The sequence below is a fragment of the Haemorhous mexicanus genome, chromosome 11 (assembly GCF_027477595.1).
Source record: "Haemorhous mexicanus isolate bHaeMex1 chromosome 11, bHaeMex1.pri, whole genome shotgun sequence".
Lineage (NCBI taxonomy): Eukaryota > Metazoa > Chordata > Aves > Passeriformes > Fringillidae > Haemorhous > Haemorhous mexicanus.
In genome coordinates, this window is record NC_082351.1 from 7334716 (window position 1) to 7351757 (window position 17042).

The 17042-nt window shown below is 50.8% G+C and overlaps 1 protein-coding gene across 3 annotated transcripts in view; it reads right to left on the reverse strand.

Annotated features, from left to right (window-relative positions):
* DAG1 (dystroglycan 1) overlaps positions 1 to 16792 on the reverse strand; it is a 49598-nt gene extending 32806 nt beyond the window's left edge. The window contains exon 1 of one of the 3 annotated variants that reach the window (XM_059856212.1): positions 16701 to 16792. The gene's annotated coding sequence lies outside the window, so the exon portion shown is untranslated. Of the gene's footprint in view, positions 1 to 8852; positions 8875 to 16180; positions 16406 to 16700 lie in introns of those variants that run through there. The other 2 variants (XM_059856213.1, XM_059856214.1) reach the window with 2 other exon arrangements.
* Positions 16793 to 17042: the final 250 nt, after the last annotated feature.

The following is a 17042-nucleotide window of genomic DNA, read 5'->3' on the forward strand; positions in this document are numbered from 1 at the left end:
TGATACAAAATCTGACTGACCCTGGATGCTCCTGTGGAACAGCACAGTCCCAAGAGCTGTGGCTCAAAAAGGACACCCCAAACCCTGGCAGCACCAGCCACTCCTCTGCAGAACGTTTTAGAGTGTATTTCCCAAAGCTGCCACGCTCACTCACATGAAGGAGCCCGAAGTTAGTGGTGGTGAGGAGAAGGGGAGGGCAAGCCAGGGGTGAGCAGTGTTTGATTAGCCAGCTAATGCGTGCAGCTGTCCTCTGGTTTTACGGCCTTGGAGGAAATTTAAACAGGAACTTTCAATAAATTAACTGCCCATAAAATGAGCATGTTTTCTCAGTGCACCAGAAGGTCGGGAAAGGTCTGCTCAGCCCCCCATTCCCAGGACACAGCCAACAGCCTCCACAGTTGCTGTTTCTCTTCTGAAGCAGGAGAAGGTGAATTCAGCCCGTGCAGCAGTGAGCTGGCAAAAGCACCCGCGCAGAGCAATCAGAGTCATTCTCCATTCACAGCAAACTAATAATTTATCTTTCCCCTAAAATCCCCAATGCAATCCAGATGTCTAAGTAGTCTTTGTCCCAAAAAACAAACTATACCATGGCCTCTGAGAGACGGTGGCTCCGCTCACAAGGCTGTTTGCTCCGCGGGAACAACGCACACGTCGATTTCAGCTCCTGCCAGGTCTCAGGCTGCAAGCGATAACGTGGTTAGAAACACTCTACCCCAACCCTTCTGGCTTCCTCCTCATCGAGAGGATTATTCAAGAATTGAATAATTGCCCTTAGGGACATTCTGCTGAAGAAATGCACCTGACATGTTCCCAGTTTTGAGGAAATGAGGAAGATAGAGAAGCCAGGGTAAAGCCAGCACAGCAAACACGGGAAATAAAAGAAATAAAGCAATTTGCTCAAGGGTGCATGAGGAGGACAAGTGTGGGTGGTCACCCTAAGCCACAGGAGGAGAAGCCTTGTCACAGAGGACCCTGGGAAGGGCTGTTTCAGCAGGGGACAGGCTGGATCATCCCAGGAAAGGAAGAATGAGGCATTTGGCAGAAGGGCTGAATTCCTCTGGCAACAAAGGTTAAGCACACAGCTGCACCTGTCCTGGGGAAAGGGACCCATGCCAGGTGGGGAAGGAGGTCACAGCCCCCCCAGCATCCTGCTCTGGCATTGTTGGGAAAGAGCAGCAAGTTTCCCAGGGTGGGGGGCTCAGCACAGAGCCCTTCTGTCACACTGGCTCTCCCAGTCTGCTGGCAGCAGCCATGGGCTGCAGCACACCAGGGAAAAGCTGCCCAAAACACCTCTGGAAACGTTTGGAAGAGCTGAAAATAGAGTTTGGAAAACAAATGCTGACCAGCCGCACAACTCTTCCAGGAATATATTAAGTGTTAGTGTAGTTGCATTCCAGTCCCTGAGTATATTTTCAATAAACAAATATTTTAAACCTCTTTGTTTCAAAATTTATTGTATTATTCAAGTGCTGTGCAATGCTTCACATTTTAGATCTGCAGGCTGCCAGGCAAAATTGCTGCTGATTTTTAAAACTCTGCTGCGCTGCCTAGGGTATCACTTTTAGGTTTCTTTTAGGTACTTTTCTACAAACACATTTATTCTGCATTATAACATCAGGTCTCTACCAATACACCAAATCCTGTTTTAATCGTGGATTAAAACATCATTACTCACAAACCAACAACAATAGGTTTATTTTCAAATCTATCTTCCCCCCACCCACCCCCCCATTTTAACAATCCAATAAGGAAAAGAAAATACACCAGTAACTCTGTATGCAAAGTAACTCTCAAGAACGAGGAATTTTTGTCATTGACAAAGCCACAGTACGTTCCACTGCCAGCAATTTCTGGGAGCTCCATTTGAGCAGTGAGCAGGGCTGCCAGGACACAAGTACTGCACGTAACAAGCCAACTACACTGCAGACATGCCAAGCTCCCCCAAGGCCCTGCTCCTCTACAGACGCAGCAAAGAAGCATGTACAGGGAAAATGGATCAGCCTGTGTCATAACCTGGTATCCTCTCTGCACACAGACCTCAATCCATGCCCTTCAACCCAAACACACTGCACCCACAGGGATATTGAACCCTCCTGCAGAAGGGAAAACCCAGACACAGCAGCTGTGCTTCTGGAAGGTCCAAGGCACAGCACACAGCAGAGTGTGGCTATGGCAGATCCTGCTCCCCAGCACCCATCCCATTACTGGTACAGGTCCTTGAGCACCAGATACCAACTAAACACAGCTTAACCTTCAGAGCACAGACTTCCACTGGCACTGTTCAGTACACAAATATTAATATTGACAAGTAAATTCAGGCCTGCTTAATCCAACACACACAGCACTGTTGCCAAGCTTGTGTTTTGTTTGGAGAACAGACCAGACACTCTCAGCCTGGCTGCCTTACCTATTTCTGAAAGCCAGACTTAACTCAACCAACAGATAACAACCAAGTTGAAAGCCCAGTCCTCACCACAAATCCCTCCTGCTCATCAAGCTCTTGAAACTGAGAGGGGGAAAACAGCCCCGGGGTACTGCAGTTATCTCCATCAGTGCTGTGGGGAGCTGGAGACAACACATGCCTGGCAGGCCAGGTACCTGGTGCAGGTAAGTGCCTGCCAGTGCTCCTCACCACTATCAGCTCAATCAGCTTAGAGGAGCTCTGTGACTGCTCAGCAGAACAGGGCTACATGACCCCTCTATCTCCTTTTCCATCCTTACAGCTTAGGCTGTAAATTCTTCAGGGACAGCTATAAAGCAGCAGGTCCTGATGGAGCACTGCTGGCCATGGCTAGCTGGGACCTCTGCAGGGAGCCATGGCAGCAGTTCCAACAGCCCCTGGGTAAGGATGCTGGGTAAGCCCAAAAACTGTGAAAAATGTTAATTTCCTGCACTGGTATGCAGACTGCATCTAAGAAACTGCTTAACTGGACACAGGGAGAGGAATCAAGGCTGAAGTACAGTGATTTGCATTCGGGATTTTTGTCTTTGGTGTAGGGTAATCAACACACACCACGTAATTGTAGGGGAGCTTTGGGGTGTGGAGACTTGTGAGGCCACCGAGGTGACATGGAGTCAGACAAGGCTGAGAGATGAAACTTCCTGTGTAGCACAAACTCCAGGTTTGGGTATGGATGCAGCAGAGTTCAAAGTGATGAGCAGAAAGTAATACAGGGCTGTTACCTGGGAATCTGGAGGGATATGGGCAAGGAAGAGATGGGTTCTGAAATAGGAAAAAATGGAAAACAAGGTGTAAGATAGAGAACAAAGGAGGGTCAACCTTCCTGTTGTAGGAGCACTGGCACCTACAGACAGCCATGACCCCAAAGAACAGACTGAACCCCCAAGGTGCCAGGGAATGCCCCTGGACTTCCCATCTGATCTGTGGCCAACAGACTTGCTGTGGGAGGGCAAAGTGGGGTGCACTCGCACACCAACACAGAGTGCCATGGGAAGGAAGGGTGACCAGATCTGGCATTCAGAAGCAGTGCCATCTGCCAGATCTAACAGTAATAATTATGAGCTTTAGAATACTAAGCGTGTAAAATGCTCTAAATGGAAATTAGTACCAGTGCTGTTCATTAGTGAATCTCATAATAAACACTGCAGCCTCTCGGGTCAGCTGCCTGTACCCCAAAGGGGCTGGATCAGCCCAGGGCTCAGCAGGATGCCCCAGCCCAGAGGTGGGGGCTGGCTGCTGACCAGGCACCTCCATGGAGAGGTTAAGCCTGCGTGGGCAGAGAATCTGGGCTGCTTGTGTTACACATTTGCACAACACTGACCTACCACTGAACACCCTGCACACCACCACCATGGAGCGAGCACACCACTGGCCACACTTTCAATTACTTCTAATAATAAACTGGGATAAAGAGCTTAGAAGTTGGAAGTGCCTGCACAAAGCACACCTGCAATTAAAGGGGCACTCCTCAACCACACCACGTCAGCAGGAGCAGAGAGCTGGCCATGCAGGGACAGGAATAGGGCCCTCCATGCATCCTCCCACTCTTTGAGCAGGACTGACCTAAATCCTTCCCTTTTCAGACTCCAGTGGAAGGAGGAAAACGAGCCGGTCTCATTAATTTCACCTCCTGCTGCTTGGTGAACTTGTCTGCAGCAAAAAAAAACATTATTCAAAGCTATGCTGGTGACCTGGCAACTCAAACCTTCTGTGGAGCAGAAGGCACAAATGACCTGCTGCAGCATTGCTCACCTCATGGCCAAGCTCTGCTCTGGCCCCCAGAGCTCCTCAAGTTATTCAGCTGTGGACTCTTTACAGATGCAGTTAGGACACCCAGCAAGGGAACTGTTCCTCTGCAGGGCAGTTGATGCAATAGAAGGGCACATAGTCCATGGACAGCTGGTGGCTCAGAAAAGACTTCTCTGGTATGCAGGAGACCCTGAGACTGGCACAGTGCACAACGCAGGCGATTCCTCCCTGCAGCTTCCTCAGAGCCTCACTGGAGCCAAGTACACCGGGGCACCCTATTTTCCTGTGATTTCCAGAGTTCAAGTTGATTTTTTAATCTGACAGTAACAGTAGAAGACTATAAAAAACCCCACAGTGGCCTGAGCAGCTCCGGAGTCTAAAATAAACATGCCAAGCCCTATTTGTGATGGAGTAAAAATAGCTTGTTTCTCATACCTTCCCAGGACCTCTGCTTCGTACACAAAAGCTTCACAGGTTAACTACAAAAATATCAGATGTGCAAGGAATGGCTTGATTTGAGCTTTGCACTGTTTGAGGAGTTCAGAAAGGCACCCTGGCCCCACAGCAAAGGGATGAACCCTCAAAGCTCATCTCCCGCCCAGGGCTAAAGGCAGGCGCTGCCAATTCCCTTTAATAGAAACCACTGTCCTTCTGGAGAAAAAAAATCCAAACAAAAAAATCCACAAACGTCACTGGAATTACATCGTGTGCTCTTTCTTGGCTGGATACTTTTTAAATGACACTTATTCCAAAGAGCAGTAACTATAAAATCTAGTGCAGAGCTGTGCTGCAGCCGGGACGGGCTCCCTGGGAAGCAGAGTGAGCACAATCAGTGTCTGCATCAAAAGGAGAAGACAGACTGTGGCTGGTCTGTCTCATCCTAAGAAACACTACTTCATAGCGAGTTCTGCTAAATTAACTTTTTTCCAGGGCCTAAATGTATCTCACCTGGCACCTGTGATGCTCCTGAAGAGAACAGAAAAGCAAGACCTGAGAGGGAAGCTCAGCAGGAAAGCCGTCACGACGCCGAGTTTAATCATTACATCATTTCTAGTGACAGCTCTGCCAGACCCACAAGTGAGCACCAACCTATTTATGACTTGGGTTTAAAAAAAGGGCCAGAATTTGCAATGCATCTGAAGCTTGCTGGTATTTATACAGGCACTAAAAGGCACCCAGGGAAAAGGCCAGGCGTGCACGTCCCCAGCCCTGAGGGCCAGGCTTGCAGGAGCCACCAGCTCCAGGAGCCTTCTGAGAAACAGCCGGCACATGTCCCTACAAGGCAGTGCTGGCAGTGGCACATGCAGCTGTCCCTCTGCCTCAGCCCAGGAGCACACACCAGCCTCCAACTCAGCCCAGACAACACAAGGCAGGACACTGGTTCTGGGGGACCCACAGGGAGCACCTTCGCCAGCCACACCCACCACCCTGCTCTTGCTCCAGGGTCACTGTTAGAATTCATCTCCAGAAACCTGGGCTCAAATTGAGGAGCCATAAATTAAGCAGCAATCTGGGTCTTTGGGTGAGATGCAGAGGCATCTCCAAAGAGCTCTTAGCACAGCCCCCCTCATTTTAAGTGAGAGGGACAAGAAAAACAAATTTTCTTGCTAAATACTAATTTAGTTTAGCAGGTCACATTGAAAAGCTCAACATTTGTACTTTAGATTATGTTCTTAACCATGCCCACATCATATTGAAGGCCAGCATCTACTGAGACCGGATCACAAGTCCCTGAAGTTTCCACCTCTTGATGAAAGTCACTTTTGCACCTTGTCTTGAGCCAAAGGCTTCAAGAGATAGAAAAGACATAGTGTCCCCTCAGTTACTTATTTCCATTATTAAGCACTCTAGCCAGTAAACAAGGAAAACCACACACCTTTCCCAGGTTTTACATTGTCTGGCTGCTTCCTCCTCTTGTTAGACAGAGACTTCCATCATTCATGGTCAAAACTGTTTCAGAGAACAAGGAGAGTAACCTGCAGCTTCCCAGCCCCTTGTACCACCTGCCTACACACTGTCACTGAATGGTCACCTCACCAGATGCTTCAAGGTAAAAATCACAGCTTATCTAATATGAATATTTGGTGCTAGCTGTTACATAAACACTACTGCTTTTAGAGGAGGCTTCTCTCAAGTTCCTTGCTCTCTTCACTTGCATTTGCTTCCCATTCTCTCAGCTTATTCTGAAAGAGCAGGACTCCTGGAAAAAATGTTCTTCATATCTGGTAGGCAGTGGTATGACAGCCCAGCCACCAAGCATCTGAAACACCAATAACCTCAGCCACATGTGCACCCCAGGATGTCAGCTCATACTTCCACCCTCCAATGCACTGCATCATGCTTCCTTCCTACACCAGTGAACTCTTCCTCCTATTCAGTGGCCCACAAAGATCTCAAGGGATCCTGCAACATGGGGCCTGCAAGCTGTATGCATCCTCCCATGTTGGCAAAGACTTGGAAAATGTGCAGAGAGAGGAATGGCTGAGCTTTCTCCCTGCCTCTTCCTCACAGGGCAGATGTGGTCCAGCCTGCTTGAAGACCCACAGCAGCAACACAGGCAGCCACATCATCATTTTAATCATTGCAGCTGCCCAAAGAAGCATTTCCACCTCTCCCATCCCAGTCCCCTCTTCCCTTTGTGCTGGTACAAGAGTTACAGTGCACAGAGAAGTGGATGTGGGAAATGACACACATTAAAGGAATGCAACAAGAGACAAACAAGAGGCCAGTTCCCATCTGGTCAGTCTCCAGACTGGATGTGGGCTCTGCAGGACCACTTCTCTTTTCCTTTTCACAAGGGAAAGGCAGGACTTCTTCTGCCAGCAGCACCTGCTCAAACCAACTGAGAAGCTGAGCACACCAAGTCTGGACCCTGCAACAAACTGTGACAGGCAAGAGCACTGCACAAAGACACCAAGGAAAACCCAGACAATTCCAAAGATAAAAAGAAATTAAACTGGGTTCAGCTGGACATCTCCCATTCATTTCCCACTATTGTCCTAACCAGCATCTGAGCAGCACACACTGAGAGCTGCGGTCACCTCCCACAGCCAGCTGCATCCTGGTAGCAGGCACAGCAATTCCCTCAGAGCAGGAGGCTCTGACTGGATCCATTCCACATTAACAGTCTGCTCGAGCACTCCTGGGCAAACTGCAGCAGGCAGGCCAGTGACCTGATGCAGGTTTCTTTTCAGCCACTAAGCCACTTTAAAAGACATCTAAAAATACATGAAATGCTTTTCTCATGTGACTTTTCTAGGCGAGGGACTGCTCTAAAGCATGCAACCACAAATGGAACGAGACACCGCTGCAAGACCTCTTTTCCTGCCCCAACAGCCTCTACACTGGCAACCTGTTGAGTCCAAGAGACCAGCTGAAGATAAACCTGGAGCATTATGCTTGGCAGTATCAGCTCCTGAGGCAGCACCATTCTCCCCAAGGGCTGTGCTTCCGTTCAGGAGCGCCACGCCATGGGGAGCTGCAATGCTTTGCTGTGCTTCTGCTCCAGAAGGATCTTTAGCTACACCCAGAAGAGTTCAAATTTAACTCCTCCCCACCAAGCCTGAAATAAAAAATAACTTCTCAGCTCGGCTGACACAGGTAATTCTTCTCCACTGAGGAGAGGAGGTAAATAGGACAACTGTTTGCCTTTGAAAGTGCTTTGCAAATCAGCTCAGATGGCTGCTGCCACAAAGCCCAGGCAGGAGGACACTGGCCACTTCAGCTGATCCTCAAGCTCTTTAAGAGTAGATTTACATTACCAAGTTTCCCATCAAGATTTTTCCTCCACTCCCAGACTGGAGCAGAAAAGCTCTTTAGAGATGCAGACCCATGTGCTTACAAACTCCTGTACATGCCAGTGCCTGCCTTGAACCAGAGTAGACACTGACACTGGGAAGTGAAAGGTGTTTGCTCCTGGACGGGCTCAGGCTGCAGAGCTCAGCCATCTGCTTCTACTGAAGCTGAGGGTGGCTCTTCCTTGCTCCAAAGCAGACACCTCACTGTGTGCCCAGGCAGCTCCAAGCTTCAGCTGACCTTTTCCAGTTGGCACAGCCTACAACTGCTGGTCCCAAACAGGGCTCAGAGTCAGCTGTGCAGAATTCACTAATAATCATCGTCTTAGTCACTGCTTAAAGAAGAATCTCACCCCTAAACACTTGCCTAGGGAGTCAGCTCAGCCAGCCTTAATTCCCATATATGACCAGAAATGAGGACTTCAGCATGTGGAGCAATCTTTCCTGGGCTCCCAGCTGGAGTGACCAAGCCACACACCACACCAGTCCAGAAGACACTCCCAGGGCAGAGCTCTGCTCCCAGCCTTGCTCTCCATGATCTCCCTCATGCTGGTGGCAGACTGCTCTTCCAGCAGGATGTGAACTGACCAACTCATCACAAAACACAGGTATGTGTGGCCAAGGTGTGCCTTCAGAACTGCCCCTGTATGCAGTATCTCGACTTCATTTTAACTTCAGGAAAAAATCAAACCCTAAATCTCACTGCCTCCTCTGTTCTCTGCCTTTCTTTGTGGCACAGGGGAGAAGCTGCCTCCAAGGATTTCCTGAAGCATCATATCAAGGCAAAGGTTTTGAACCAGCATGTGAACAGACTGTAAGAAATCCATAAAAAGTGCGAAGAGGCTTACCTGGAGTCAGCAGGATTAAGTTTCCTATACAGAGTTATGCACCTCCAGGGGAGGCTTTAGGAGCCTGCCATTCAGAGAAGAGAAGAGAAAAAGGCTGGAGGCTGCTGAGCTGGGTCACGCTGGAGCAAAGCACACAGCACCAGGATGCAGCAGAGGTCTGCAGGAAACAGCTTCTTCCTGTGACGGCAGGACAGCACCACGACCCCTCTCCCCTGAGACACCCAGGGCCAGGCACAGCCCACTGCCAGAGCAGGCTGAGCTCACACAGCCACCTGCAGTCACCGAGGTGTGTGAGAGGTGCACGGCCCCACCTGTCCCGGCAGGACCCGGCTCCAGCAGGGAAAGCAGGAGGGGGAGGACGAGGCGAGCAGCACTCGGGCCACTCCCAGCTGACCCGATGACTAAAAGATTGGAGGAGCTTTAGTGGAGCAGCACAGAACCAAGAGGAGGGTCAGCATTCCAGTTTTCAGGAATAATGGGTGTGCAGTGCAATGGCAGCGGTGCTGGGACGCTGGTTTGAGGGGAGGGTGGGGACTGAACTACATCACAGGCTGGAACAGTGCTTCCAGAGTGCAGGAGCTCATCCACCTCTGACTGAGGCTTTAATAAGCAAACCTTCTCACACCCAAACTAGCCATGGCAATCATGGAGTACTTCCCTCTGCCACATTCAGTACACGGAATCGCACAGAACTTTTATCCTGGCTTATCACCATTACTGCACAGGGAGCACCACTGCCTTCTCAAAGCTTTAATCCCTCAATATACAATTTTACATCACTGCCAGTAGCAAGTGAAGCCCTTTCTCATGTTAGCTTTGACTACAAAGTTTTCATGAGGCTGTAAAGCCCAATTCCTACACTTTTCTTACAGTTTAGTGCCAAGGGTTCATGGGCTTTGCATGCAGTATTGTTGCAACACGTTGCTTTAGTTTTCTCTGGACATTTCTGAAGATTTGTATTTATCTCAGCAATTGTCATTCTCAGATCAAATTTCTTACCTCCCCAGAGGCTGACCCCTGCTATTCAAACAAAATCTTACTCTAAGATGTGGTAACTCTTTCTTGAAAGAGCACCCAGCACAAGGCACACAGACAAACACAGAGCACTGGCTTTACAAACTCCACTGGAAGCACAAAATTCCCCAGGTAGAGGACACAAAGTTTCATGTTTTGGCCGCACAGCTCACCCTGGAGAAGTGAACTGATACCATGGAAACACATACAGCACCATGGCACAGACCTTTATGCTAGATTACCTGACAGTCTCAGTCCAGTCACTCAGCATTACTGCCATCAACACAAACGTTAATGCCCAGCCTAAAAAACACCTGATCTGACCCAGACACTCATTAAAATAAGGCTGACTGCCCCATTCCTGATGCTCTGTCCTGTTCAGGATGGGCAGATCTGCATTGTGACCATGCTGCAGAACTTGCACGACCACTTACACATCCCATACAACAGCTATTTGTGCACAAACACCACACTGCAGAAGCTTTCAACGAACTGAAACTGAGAATTAATGAAACAAATCAATTATATGAGTTGCTTGTGCCCATTAAGTTCAGCTGATGCCAGTACCTCTGCAATTACACTTTCCCACATGTCTTACAGCTTTTGCTATGGTAGGAGAAAGGAAAGATGCCAAGCAATGTCAGAAGATAGGCAGAGGAGGTTTTGAATTTTAGGAAAAATACTAGAAGAAGATTCTCCCTTGGAATTGGCATAGTCCCACCCTAGCCTCCAGCCAGCCTTTACCTGTATCTGAAGAGGCAGAAATCTCATTTTCAGAGAAAAAGACACACAGCTACACTGATTCTGTGTAGCTTCCTGGTAGGATCCTATGAAGTTGAATTCAGAGATGGTTTTAGAATAACCACCTTTTATCCCCTTAATGTAGGCCCCCAGGCACTATCATAAAAATTCCACTAGAAATATTTCCTTTAGGGTGGGGAAACACCATGCATGGTCTGTCATGCAGGAATCAGCTCCTACAGCACAGAGAGCTCACACTCCACAGAGGTCAAGACCTAAGCAGAAAGCCTAAGGGACATGAGCAGGGAATCACTGCAGCCCCAAATATGCCTCTCATTCCCCACCTAGAAGCCCACACCTGTGTAAAGCCTTCCTGCAGGAATCCCAAGTGCCACAACACAAAAGTCACACCTCACATCTCAGCAACACTCAGAAAATATCTGATGAAACTTCTTGCTGTACAGGGAACTCCCAGCTAGAGACCAATACTGAAGAGCTGCTTTAGAAAAAACTTCACACTGGAAAAACTCACAACTATTTCAACCCTGATTAAAGTGGAATCTCTACAGTATCCTGGACTGCTGAATAACCAAGCACTACAGACAGGGATCTTGGTTCCTCTTCACTGAAATTGAAAAGTCCCAAAGAAGCCATGCACACAAGGAAATCCTGGAAGCTCTGGAAAGAGGTGTGCTTCCCACAGAGCCTGGGAGAATCCATTTGGGGGTGAGAGGGAAGAGGCAATTAGGGCCAGCCTAGCAAGGACCAGCAGCACACAGTCCCCACATTGCAATCTGAGGTTGTGACAGTGGCACAAGGCTTTCACATCACCTGTCATGATTCAACACTTCAGTGGAAAACTCCTGGTTTGAACCATCACTCAAGCTCATCCAAAAATCAATCCCTAGCCTTTGGAACTGATATAAAATGATCAGTATCTGCTACTGGAAACTCTCATCAAAATTACTGAATGCTAATCCCCACCCTTAAGGAACATACTTCACAGAAGATTAAGCTTTCTGAAGTCAAAATGCACAGTCTAGTTCAAAAAAAGAGGGAAGTCCATGTGAATTCAGCACACACATCCAGCACTGCTGTGACCTGTAACTACACGAGACTGAACTGAAACCTCTCTGTAACCACCCCTCCACCCCAGAGGAGGGAGGGCAGGAATGCTGCCTGTCAGGTCCCTAACGAGCAGTATCTACCAAGGACTGCAGGAAGGGGCTTCCAAGCCAGTTTGCTGGAATGCTCAGAGAAACCAGCACACAAAATATTTTAGAATCTGCCTGTGGAAACCGTCAGAAAGTACAGCAGGAAAGAAAAACCATATTCTTATTGGGGTTGCAGTGACGGCAAAAGCACTGTGGTGAGACCACAAGGTGAGAAAAGAAAAGAGAACTCAGGAGCGGAAACCTTTACTCAGATACATTTTTACAGGTCACATGAGGCTGTGAGCCTGGTTTTCTAAAGAAAAGCCCTAAAGAAAGCTGAATTCAGCAGGGCTGGGACAAATTTTATTGCTCTTTCCAAGCTTCACCCTCTTGCACGTCAAAGTCAGCCAGGACTTAGAATCCCACCAAGAATCACTCTCCAGGCCCAAAGGATACCTGCAGGACAGTGAAACGGGGGACAACTCAACCCTGAAAAAGTAAATATCTCTTATAGCCAAGAGTGCCATTACAAAGGGAGAGCTCTGCTGATCCAATGGCTTCCTGCCTTCAAGGATGGTTCAACACCCTTCCCTTGCAAAAGGAATAAAGGGTCAAGCTGAAAAAAAACACCAACTTTACACCAAATCAGCAGAAACAGCTGCTTTATGCATTAGCTCAGCACCACAGCTGGCCCCTGGGAGGAGGCAAGAGGGCACAGCTGAAAGCAGAGAAAGAGAAGGGCCCTTTTAAGAGCATCACACCATGAGGGTGGCTGAGGTGACCACTTGCCCTGATCTAACCCACCACAGGGGACCATGCCCACCTCCTCCTCCCTCCTCCTCCTCCAGGCTGGGCCTCACTTCTTTTCCCTCTGCAGTGCTGAGCTGTTGACAAACTCTTCCTGGTTGGGGATTCACAAGCCCCTTCCATGGAAAATCCAGGTTACTAAACTGCAGAAAGTTAACCCAGGGACAAAAACAGGTCAGCTGAGCAAAATGACTGCAGGCACCACAATGGCATGTCTGGGGTCTGACCTCTCTGCTCCAAAGGCAGTGAGGCTTACCCAGCTCAGCCTTCCCACACAACCCTCTGCTACCTCACCCCCGGACCAGCATGGCGCCACTGACACTGGCATGGCCTGACAGTGACACAGCCAGAGGCCACAGAGCTGAACACCATTGTGTTGGGGTTTGGCAGCCATTGTGAGCTCTCCACAGACAGGGGAGAGGGCCACAGTAAGCAGATGAGGGAGCACTTGGTAGCCCTGCAGCCCCCTCTGGCTCCTGGGTCCTTACACATTGTCCAGGAACAGGACCCCAGACATGGAAGAACCCTGCAAGGCTGCACTGCTGCTGTGGGCAGAGATTCCAGGGAATCTCCTAGGGTGCCTCAAGGCTCTGAAAAACCAGCACTGAGGTGACCTTGAGCAGGACATGGCATTCAGGAAAACAGAAGGCCCCTGCTGCCCACCCAACTCCAATCAAAGTCATGCCACTCACCTTGCCCCATCTCCTCCACCTCACTCACCCAGAACAGCTCAGAAACCAGGCACAAGAGCCAGGGAGCTTTCTGCTGGTCACCAAGTGACCAGCTCAGGCATTGCACAGGGACAGGGCTGGCCTGACATGGGGACTTGGATCATCTCCTTCAGACACTGCTGCATCAGCAGATCCGTTCAGATGCTCATGAAAATTCCACTGACAAAAATACTGGTAACATCAAACATATACAACCATCTTTCTTGCTGGCAAGCTAAAATTTTATCCCAGAAAAGCTGAACCAGAGACAGTTTCAGTCAATAGATAAGCACAGAGAGATACAGACAGAAGGCACCAGACTAGGATATGCACCTACCTAGAGTGTTCACAGAGGTTAATACATTAACTTTCCATCCAGCAGTACCTTAGTAGTTTGCTCAAATTCAATCTCACAGAACAAACCCTAAAAGCACAGGTTCTTCGGGTTGATATTTTATTTTTCACAGCTTAAGCATGGTCATAGTCCTTTGCAAATTGGGTTTAAGGTACAGAGCTCTCCAGACTGCACAAACATTCTAAGAACAAACATTTTCAGCATACCAAGAGCTCAGATACACTAGGTCAATCCAACTGTGTTTATTTGTATTTCACCCAAATCACCGCCAAAGTACTCGGAGCTCAAGGAGCAACAGCCTCCCACTGATTCAGCAAGAGACCAGAAGTAATTGGTAGACAGTCTGCAAGCACCACAAAGAATGCCAGAGGCATTTATTTACATGACCCCTGTTTGCCTGAGAAGAATTCAGCGTTTGCATTTTCCTCACTCAAATTAATCATCACTAGACTTAACTCCTCCGTACTATTCCTCAGCTAACAGGAGTAAAGGCACAAACCACCCAAAATCATCCCCACAAAACTTTTCAGATAGCTGCTACTCCCAGAACAGGCAGACCTTTACTCCATCAGCTGGAGTTCCTCCCCAGGCTGGCACGACACCCTTGGAGATATCTCTCCAGGCCAATGTGTCTCACTGTCACTCCAAGGAACAAGGAAAAGGCAAGGAGACACCATTCCTACTGGTGAGCAACACCACTCCTGCCAGGGCAGAACCATCACACCTTCTCTGCTAGGCTGACAACACTGCACCTCACGCCTGTGCTGCAGACAATAAAGCATGAAAACTTCCCCAGGATCTAGCTGCTGCAACCATACAGTTCTCTTCCCCCTCAGTGCCTAGTGTTCCTTAGGGCAGAGCCCCAGAGCACTCCCAGGCCTGTCTGCTGGCACGCTCACACAAGCCAGGATGCAGCAGGGCTCCCACCAACACTACCCCCTTGCTGTCAGAGCATGGCTCTGCCCAGGACAGGCAGGCCAGAATTCCTCCAGAGCAGCCGCCCATGGAAGACAAGCCACGGCCAGAGCGCTGGGCCAGCTCTGACCAGGAGCTGCAGGGCTGGGGTTGGCAAAGGGTCCCACTCTGCCTGTCACACGCCCTCCTTAGCTCCCACTCTGCCTGTCACACGCCCTCCTTAGCTCCCACTCTGCCTGTCACACGCCCTCCTTCCCTCCCAAGAGTGGCTGGCTCAGCACTGCGGACACTGGGACACGAGGAGAACAGAGTGGGTAAGTTACCAGTGTTTCTAACAGCAGGCAAGTGCTTGGGGTCAACAAATCCCATACATACAAAACTTACTGGTATAGAGTGAGAGCAGAACACCTTTACTGCTAACAGCCCCATAATTCGGATGGATTCCCCAGGTCTGATGCCAACAATTAAGCACAACTTACAACTCTATTTACACAATGCTTAAAGAAATGGGTATGTCTAAGCCAGCTGGTGCTGTCAGCAACATCTCCCAGTTATTGGAGCATTTGTGCCAGCTCCCAAAGAAGTGAGTCTGAACTGCTGCAGCAAGGAGTCGGTGCGACCTGGAATCAGCCAGGCTTTGCTGATTACTCCTCTGAGTAAACAGTGGTGTTCCCAGCACTTCAGCCTGCTCTCAAGCTCCTTCTGTTGGCATACTACCCTATATTTAGGAGAGAAGAGTGCAATGACAAGCATTGGGAAGAATGAATAAGTGGTTTAGGATGCTTGGTATAGCAGCAGAGACTGTGTGAAAAAACCTAAGAATCAGAAACTCCTAAAGTGAGGAAAGGAATCTGTAAAGCTAAAGGTGGGACGAGACAGCATTCCATTTGGAAAGTTAAATAGCAAGTTTTGTTAAGAACAGTACTCACACGGCAAGAGGCATTAGCAGTCAACCAAGTAACAGAAATGGGTGGTAGAAAGAAGCTCCTGCCTGGAAGGGCTAAGAGAAAAATAGGCAAATTCTTGGGTTTTTTTAACACAAAAAGAAGATTTTAATCTCACTTTGTACAGGTGAATGCCAGTGGTGTTCTCCCAAGCCTAGGAGACCAAAACTCCAGGACCAAGGGAGATATACCTCAGAGAGTGACAGCAATCCCTACAGCCAGGTCCCTCATCCCCCTGCCCACACCTTCCCCCTCGAGCAGCAGGACCTAGTTACACTCCAAAAACACAACTTCAAACTTGTGGAAAAACTCAGTAAATCCAGGCCTGTTGACTTGATGGGCACTGGAAACTTGTGTGAGCCACTTTGCAGCCTGTTGCTTCCAAGAAACCAGGGAGACCACAAGTAATATCTGCCATTTAGACCTTTTTGGACGGTAGAACCACTAACCTGCCTTTAGTCACCTGCACTGGGGACTGAAGATAAAGTTAGCCGGTAGCTCTGTCCCTCCCGGAACAGCCTCTGCTGTTAGTCACGCTCGCGGTGCCCGGAGCCAAGGTCAGCCCTGGGAAGCGGCGGGGCCCACGGAGCCCCAGCGGGGCAGAGCCGAGGGGCTGCCCGGCCCCCTGCCCGGGACAGCCACCTGTCCCTGAGGAACACACAACTCCGCCAGCTACCTGGGCACCCACCTGTGCTCCCACGGCGCCGGGCCGGTCCCGGTGAGCGGGGAGAGCCCGAGACGCCCACACGGGGTTTGTCACAACCGGAGCCGGCTGCCGCCACCGACAGCACCTGGGCCGCTCCCGGCGAAGCCCCGAGACTCACCCGGTACAGCGCGGGCCGACCCAGCCGCTTGAAGCCCCGGGCCCACTCCGCCTCCCGCCCGGCCCCGCCGAGCACTCTCGGGCGCAGCGCCCACCCAGGGCCGAGGGCGGCGGCGGGAAAGCGGCGCGGAGGGAGCGAGGCCCGGCGGGAAGGCGGCACGGGGCCGGGACAGCAGGCCGCGGAGAGCGCGCCGAGCTGAGGCGGCGCCGCGCCGGGAAAGCCACCCCGCCGCCCGCTCTCCGCCAGGCCCGGGCCCGCCGCGCCTCTGCCCAGGCCGCGCCACCGCCGCCAGCCCCGCTCCCCGCCGCCAAGGGCAGGGCGGCTCGGCAGGTGCCGCCGCAGCCCCGCTCCGGCCGGTCGCGGTTCCTCCGTCCCCGCTCTCACCGTGCACGCCGGGCCCGGCCCCGCTCCCGCCGGCTCCGCGGCCCCGACGCACCGAGCGGGCGGCGCGGCGCGAGCGCGACCCCGCGCGGGCACGTACCCGGGGGCGGGGCTGGTGCGCGCGCGCGGCGCCTGGCAACCGGCGGCACGAGCGCGCCGCGGCCAATCGGCGCCCGGCTACAGAGCCGGTCACGCCCCCCTAAGCCCCGCCGCGCCAAGATGCCCCATGCGGCCACACCCCGCCACAGAGCCCCGCCCTAGAGCCCCGCCCGCTCCCGTGGGGGCCGCCGCACAGCCCCGCCCTCTGCCCCTCCTCCAGTGCCCCACCCCGTCCTCAGGCCCCGC